This window comes from Arvicola amphibius, chromosome 3, assembly GCF_903992535.2.
Source record: "Arvicola amphibius chromosome 3, mArvAmp1.2, whole genome shotgun sequence".
NCBI classification, from domain to species: Eukaryota; Metazoa; Chordata; class Mammalia; order Rodentia; family Cricetidae; genus Arvicola; species Arvicola amphibius.
The window spans coordinates 21,618,425-21,626,689 of record NC_052049.1 but is presented as its reverse complement, the minus strand read 5'-3'; the positions used below and the strand labels follow the sequence as shown (position 1 = coordinate 21,626,689).

General features: G+C 47.0%; 1 non-coding gene across 1 annotated transcript; it reads right to left on the bottom strand.

The window, feature by feature from the left end:
• Positions 1–7,232: 7,232 nt before the first annotated feature.
• On the bottom strand, positions 7,233–7,389 carry LOC119810969. Its single transcript, XR_005284898.1, has one exon. It is a non-coding gene; the product is annotated as a U1 spliceosomal RNA (small nuclear RNA).
• Positions 7,390–8,265: the final 876 nt, after the last annotated feature.

Below are 8,265 nucleotides of genomic sequence, written 5' to 3'. Positions count from 1 at the left end.
AACTATGTGAACCTAGAACCACACGGAGCTCCCAAACACATGACCATAAATGTCAGCCATCACCATCCAGCTCCTCACTCCTCTTTGCCTCTCAGCATCCTTCCTTAGGAGATCTTGTGTCTACTATCTGTCTTGCCTACTAAAATGTGAGTTTCACGGGGACAAGGAATGTATTGAGCATCCCTGCATCTCAGTGAGTGTGCTTCACAGATCTCAGCTGCTCACCAAGTTTGATTGGCATAAGGGTGATCCCCAGGCTCTGTACAAAGGAGTTAGCAGAGGTCAGGATGGAGGATGCATAGGTGGGCTGAGGGAGCCTGAGTGTCAGGGGAGGGGGGCAAGGAGGAAGAGTGGGGTTCCTGGGGCCATCTGCGGCAGTACCTCCAATGAGAGCAGTCACTTCTCCATGTGAGAGAGAAGCCAGGACTGGAAATGCAAAACCAGGGCTGTGTGTCGTGGGGGCTGACAAGGACAAACTGGTCCAAGCGACGCCAAGGTCAGTTCCTGGGGTCTCTTAGCAATTGATAACAGCGCACAGAAAAAGCAAGACAATTTTTCCCAGTCCCAGGGGCTGGTCTCTTAAAGAATGACCTTTCTTTCATTAAAGGGTTGCCCTGAGCGAGTGGGTGCGGTACCTGGGTGGCTACACCAAGCTGGTGAGCCTCGGAGCAGGTGATGGAAGTTACAGGACCCAGTCAGTGGGACGATGTCATTCTCTTATTCATATCCCTCACAATGTGTAGGAGTGTGTGTCGTCTGTGTGCCTGTGACCTTGCAGGTGCACATGCATGTATGTGTGCGCGACTATGGAGGTGACAGGCTGGCAGGAGGTGCGACTTCCTTTTGTTGTTGTTGTTGTTTTTCCAAGACAGGGTTTCTCTGTGTAGCCCTGAGCATCCTGGAACTTGTTCCCTGGAGCAGGTCTCAAACTCAGAGATCCACCTCCCTGTGCCTCCCAGGCGCTGGGATTAAAGGTGTGTGCCACCATGCCCTGCATGGGGCTCCATCCTTGATTTCTTTTCACCTCACCTTTTATCAAAATTTATTTTTATTTGTGTGTATGTGTGGGTGCGTGTTAGCATGCCCATATGTTAGAATGCATATCCATGGAAGGCTAGAAGAGAGCCCCAGCTCTTTTGAAACTGGAGCTATAGATAATTGTCAGTCACCTGATGTGGGTACTGAGAGCCAAACTTGGGTCCCCTGAAAGAGCAGTGAATGTTCTTAATCACTGAGCCATTTCTCCAGCCCCTGCAGCTTATGTTGTGAGGAACGGACTCTCACTGAGCTCAGCGACCTGGCTTGGACTCTAGGGAATCTGCCTGTCTCCTCCCAGCATTCCTTGGGTTACAGACACATGCTACGGCACTAGCTTTTGATGTGGGTGGTGAAGATCCAGGGTCCTCAAGCTTGCATAGCCAACAGGTCTGCTGACTCAGCCACCTCCCCACACCCAACACGGCAATTATCTAACCAGTGCTGTACTTCGCCTCATCCAGGTGAGAGCCTCGCTGAGAAGGAGGAGCTGGGGACCGCTCCGCTTAGTTCTGAGAATAAGCCTACAGGGCAAGCTAGGAAACCTGGTCAGAGGCCACGCAGGCCAGCACCAGGAGGCAGAAGACATGAGGGTCACACTGCTGTCCTCTTTAGTCTGGAATCAGCCAGGCAGGATGGAAGCAGGTGTGTATCCCAGACTTAGGACCAAGTGAGTCGCCAATTCCTCTAAGCTCTATGTCTTCATTCATTAGCCAATCCATCTCTTGAAAGATAAGCTACTCTGTACCCACTGTTATGAGCTGCTCGGCCAGTGATCTGGGCCAAGAGATTAGGGACGATACATCATTGCTGATGTGGAAAGGCACAACCAGTTTCTCCAGGAGACAAATAAGCAAGGGAGCATCTTCCAAATAACCCCTTCCTCCCAGGGTGTCGCAGGGATTGAAGAAGTGCCTGGAAAGGAAGAGACCCAGATAAAGGAACAAGTCGCTTTGTCTTGTTTGCTTGCTTAAGGCTACTTCTAATTTTAATAAGTGCTGACAAGGGGCTGGTGCATCTCAAGATCAGGGTTATTCCAAGTGCTATTTCCAGACTTGGGAATCACTGCCCTGGAGAGCCAGGGCTCGGGAGAGATAAAGAATGAAGGAGTCCACCCACTCGGCATACTCCCAGGAGCAATGAAGCCAGCCCAGCAGAACTGCAAAGCATAGGGAGCCTACAGTCTGTTCCTGCCACGTGTAGATAACCTGACACCCGGACCCGCAATGCACCAATAAACACACCTGGAACTGCAGTGCCCAGATAACCTAAAAACCTTCTCAGAGGCTTTGGTTTCAACTAGTCAAGCATGTGTGTGATCAGAGCTGCTGACAAGCAGCAAACTGGAGAGATTTAAATTTCATCTCCGAATTTTCCCACCCACCACCCCGTGCTGGGAATGCCTACATGCAGGGACAGCCTTCTCCAAAAGATGGCTGAGAAGCTGAGAGTGAGAAGTGGGGGATCAACAGTCGTCTTCTGGGGGAGGTTCCCAAAACCCACTGTGCCGCCTCTGAAGAGATGCTGAGACCCACTGGGAGCATCTGAGTGGCGGATGTTGCAATTCCATGCTACATCCTGAAAAAGGAGGGGACCACTTCTGAAACTGCTTGATGATCATTTCGTGGTCCACCCAGCTACTTCCCAGAGGAAGAATAGAGCATGAGCAGGCATGACGAAGTCCATATCATGTGTGAGGTCAGTTCCTGCATGAAGTCTCCTGAACTAGACACTCTCATTTCAAAATGGCAGCTAAACCAAACCAACCCAACAAATAAAGAGCTGTAGGGAGTCAAAGGATACTGTCTTGCTGTTCAGTCTGGGAAATGGGCTAGTCTTCAGCTGGCACATCGGAGCAGGCCCAACCCACTTGCCAGGAATACTGCCAAAGAGCCACCTTAGGAAGGCGCCTCTGCAGTCCAGGGTCAGTCAACGACTACCGCATCATTTTAACTAGTGACTTCAGTCCTGCACGGCCCGAGCCTGTTCAGAGTAATTTGAGGACCGGCGACCTTGCTGGCAATAGAAATTGACCCAGGGTTTTTAAAGCACAAGCCAGCAATAGCGAGCTGTCCAAGCTCAGTCGTCAGGTTTCTGAGGTATCTCATGCTGGTGAGGTTCATCATTTACCAGGGAAGCTGAGATGGAAGGAGGCCACGCCCACTCTCCCTTGCCCTTCCGTCCTGAAGCAGGTCTGGAGACCTTCACTGGAGAGGTGACCTGCAAAGCGGCAGCCTTTCTGTGCGGACACAGGGCAGATTGGAACAGACAGGCTGCGCTTCATCTCTCCAGCTGGTTTATGGTCCTTAGTTACACCACACCCCTTTGTGCAGTGCTATTTCTTTCCAACGACCACTCTTCATTAACACAAAGCACACATTCTCCACCCATTCATCTGTGGGAGACATCTAGTCTGCTTCTACTTCCTAGCTGTTAGCAATTGTGCAGCACGAACACGGGTGTGCGGGTACCTCTGGGGCAGAACTTAGCCTTCTCTGAGTGTGCACATAGAGGGGCTTCCTGGGTCCTGTGGTAGTTTAAGAGTTTTAGATTTTGCTTTGGTTTGGGTTTTGAGAAACCTCCATTCGTATTTCTATAGTGTGGCTACACTAGTTTAGACCCCCACCAGCAGGGAATAAGGGTCCCCCTTTCTCTCTTCTCTTAATAGCTTTTGTAGTCCCATTCATTCACTCATTCGTTCATTCACTTATTTATTTATTATTTGTATTTTTTGATGTAGGGTCTCACTGTGTAGCTCTGGCTTGGAACTCTGTATGTAAAGCAGGCGGATCTTTAAGTGAGATCCACCTGTCCTCTGCTCCCCCAAGTACTGGGATTAAAGGTGCATATCACCAACCCCCACTTTAAAGTGATTTTTTAAAATTTTAGATATTTAAAAGTGTTTACCACCCTTAGCCCATCTGGGAAATGCATACTAAAATAACTTTGACATTGTCTCTAACCTCAGTCAGAAGGGTCTAACATCAAGAAAATAAATGGTGCATGCTTTTAATCCCAACACTTAGGAGGCAGAGGCAGGAGGAGTCTCTGTGAGTTCAGGGCTATCCTGGTGAATATAGTGAGTTCCAGTCTAGCCAGGGCTATATATTGAGGCTTTGCCTCAAACGGGGCGGGGCCCTAATTTAATGAAAATGCGAATCAGTTCATCCCGTCTCCCAGAGGTTAGCGTTTGAGATATTCTTCTAGCAGTCTCTAGCGCAGGAAAAGGACAAAACTCACTTCCACGCCCACAACAGGTGTTATTCTACCCACCTCTTTTCCAGCTAATCCCAATCAAAGCCACGCAATCTTCTGAAAACTCTTCCTTTACAGCTAAGGAAATACACCCGGGAGTCAATGTTGATCAGCCCTTACTAGTCTACACCTCGTCTAAGTTCCGAGGCCAGGAGGGAAAAGCCATCAAAGTCCTATCCTCACTGCACCTAGGCGCCTGTCTTGGCCAAAGCCCCAGCTGTCACTCTCACGTTTCTTTGGAGACTGGCAGCCATGCCTGCCCAAGATGCCCGGAATCCAGCCACTCATCTCTGACTGGCAATCAGACCAAACCAGCCAGAGTGCAGAGCTCTATTCTGAGCCTTCTATTTGGCTGTTTGTGCTGCTGTGAGAACAGTCTGTGGCAGCTCACTGAATTCTGGGCCCTCTGCTTGGCTCTACGTATCAAATGTCACTGGTTTCTCTCTTCTCTCAGACTTTGGCAGTGGTAGGAGACACAACTGAGAAAAAAAAATTCTACTGAAGTTTAGTTGCCGGTTCCTAGACTTTATTTTCTGATAGGGATTTATTTGCATGGGTAGGAACACCCTATTACAAAATGCATCCAGAATACCATCAGACCGTGGTGACGTGGTCTATAATAACAAGAAACAGAATGCAACTTTTTCTCTAGTAAAAAAACAAACAAAAAGCCCTTTCCTCCCAACCGGGGAGAGCACTATTACAGAGAGACCTAAAGGTCAATTGTATGCCTTCCTAGAAATGGAAGAGACTCTGAGCAGTAGAGTGTGGGAGCTGAGAGGCAGCTGAGCATGACGGAAGGATGAATGGGGGCAGTTCGGGTCACACAGAGACAGACCTGGGGAAAGGCTGTCTGGGGTATGCGCCAGCGTCCTGTGGGACACTGTCATTGTCCTCGGGAACCCATTTTCACTTTCTGACCAAACTTTTATTGTGTTTGAGGCACGATTCTAGACACTGAGGAGAATACAATGAGCAAAATAAATAGCATTGAAACATTCTCCCTTCTTCCCTCTCTCTGTGCACAGATATACATGATGGCTGTATTGATGGCGTTTTTATCATCACACTGAGAGTATTGATCTTTATGTCTTTCCTTGAAGTTCATCATGTTTTTAAATTTTCTATAACAAATGCCAACTCTTTCCTTCCTTTCTTTTTGTATGTTTTTGAGACAGGGTTTTTCTGTAACCACCCTGGCTGTCCTGGAACTCACTTTGTAGACCAGGCTGGCCTTGAACTCATGAAGATCCACTTGCCTCTGCCTCCTGAGTGCTGGAATTAAAGGCATATGCCTCCTGAGTGCTAGAATTAAAGGCATAAGTCACCATACCCAGTGTGAATTTCTTTATCAAAAATATGGCTTATCAACATAAAATATTAGGGTAAGATAGCTCAGATAAAAGCATAGCTTGCTATGCAAGCCTGATGACCTGCGTTCAGTCCCTGGAACTCACCCCATAGCAGGAGAACAGACTTAAAAGTTGTCCTGTTATCACACACACACACACACACACACAGAGAGAGAGAGAGAGAGAGAGAAACACATCGTTCTCTTTCTTTCTCATACACATACAGACACACACTGTAATACATTGTTCTCTCTGTATGTCTCTCTCTCTCTCTCACACACACACACACACAAAGAATAAAAGTTATAGAGTTTTGTTTCAAAACTAAAACATTAAAAAGAAGCCACTGCAACACATGATAGAGCAACAGGAAGTCCAGGACCCTCAGTACCTGTTCTGTGGACTATGAAGTTGGGAACAGGGAAGCCTAGCCATCTGCCACACTCCTCTCTCTAGAGACCTTGTGAGGCTGTTGCCATGTGGACTCAGGAGCAGCTATGTGGAACGGGAGGTAAGAACAGAAATGACTCGAATCTATTGCTTCCTTTAACATGGGGAATTAAGAATCCCTCTTTAGCCGGGCGGTGGTGGCGCACGCCTTTAATCCCAGCACTTGGGAGGCAGAGGCAGGCGGATCTCTGTGAGTTCGAGACCAGCCTGGTCTACAAGAGCTAGTTCCAGGACAGGCTCCAAAGCCACAGAGAAACCCTGTCTCGAAAAACCAAAAAAAAAAAAAAAGAATCCCTCTTTACTCATAATTCACATATTTACTTATTGTATGTGTAAGTACACACACCATTACGCTCTTGTGAAGGACAGAGGACAGTCAACCGAGTTGTCTCTCTTCTGCCATGTGAGTCCCAGGCACCAGACTCAGCTCATGACACCTGGCAGCAGGTGCCTTTATCCACTGAGTTGTCTCTTCAGCCCAAGAAGTTCTCTTTTTCTTTTGAGACAGAACTTCAAAAAAATACGTCCCCTCCAAAATATCCCAGAATTCGCTTTGTAGACCAGGTTACTCTTGAACTAACAGAGATCCACCTGACTCTGCTTCCTGAGTGTGGGATTAAAGGTGTGCACTACCACTCCCAGCTCCAAAAACTTAAGAAATTTTTAGTTGTTATGAAGCTTTTCTATAAGTTTGCAAAAAATCCTCTGAAATAATTTCAATGTATTCTTAGCTTTAATAATTATACACAGAAAAAGGGGGAAATGAGAATACAGTGTCTTTACAATAAGATTCTTTCCTATTCAAATTATAGAGGGGGAATCTTTCTTTTTCTTTAGAATTAACATCAAGATAATATTGGAGGAGATATTAAATGTCAGGAGCAAAAGACTACATGACTCATTCAAATGAGCTCAATATCAAAACACACTCATTAGGTAAGCTATTCTCTTTCCTTTATTGTTTGGAAGTGAATTAACATCCTGTCTTGAGGACTGGTTGTGTAAGGAAGGATACTTTCTCTGATGTTCACCTCACGATGTGACACGCCCCCTGACTCTCCGCTGTCACAGGCCAGTAAACATGAAGGAGGTAGGTTGGATCCTAGTTCTATTTGCTAATTTTTTAATCTTTAATTCTCAGGGGAGAGTGGGAACCCAGTCTCTCACTATGAAAAATTAAGCCATCAAGCTCCCACATCTGGGGACATCACAGATGTCAGCCTGCATCTATAGCATCTATGTGCCTTGCCTTAGAAAACCACCTTCGTGATCATAGTAACTCCCCTACCGGTAGTTTTTAAAAGAATTTAAACCACCAAATCTCAGGGACCTTAACAAATTTTCAGTGCATGGGCATGACTTGTAAATAGGAACATGACTGGGACTGTCTAAGGTAGTCACCAAGCGGTAGCCTCTGAGAGACCACACACCATGGCTCAACCTGGGCAAGGAGAAAATCCTGGCAAGTCTGGGCACAGAGCTACCCCAAAGAGCCCCAGACCAAACTAGATGGGATCCTAGGGACTGTAGGGACCAGCCCTGAGGCTCTGATGTTCCAAGGCAGTATAGTTGCTGTAAACAGGCACACTTACAGGGGAAAATGAAAAGTCTAGAAAAGCGCGTGTGCATACATGCATGCACACACACACACATACATACACGCATGCACGCACGCGCCCGCCTGAACCTCCACATTTGATGTTGCCTAGCCTACTTGCTGAGTCCAGAAGCATTTGTTTTATTTTCTTACTTACCAACCTCTCAAAATGCAGAGATGTTTAGATGAAGGGGCAGGCAAGTGCTACTGTTGTCAGTGATTGTCCCACAAGCGCTCAGATGCCACTGGCTGCCTACCCACTCATTTTAAAAGAGTTGCCTCTTTCAAGCAACGACTACGAGCTAGCTATTCATTCCATGAGCAATGTATCAATTATCTCCAATGCACAAGGCATCATGCAGAATATAAAACCAGAAAACTACAGCAGTGTTCACGCTAGCTGAGAAGATGATGGGCAACAAGGGGCAGCAGGATGTAGCCAAACAGGAAATTTATTACAGAGTCGATGTTAAAGGGAACAAGTCAGTCTAGACCAAAGACCAAATGTGGAAATCCACCAGTGAGAAAAGCTACTCATTACCTGTTAAGAAAGGATGGACTGACGAAGATAAAGGC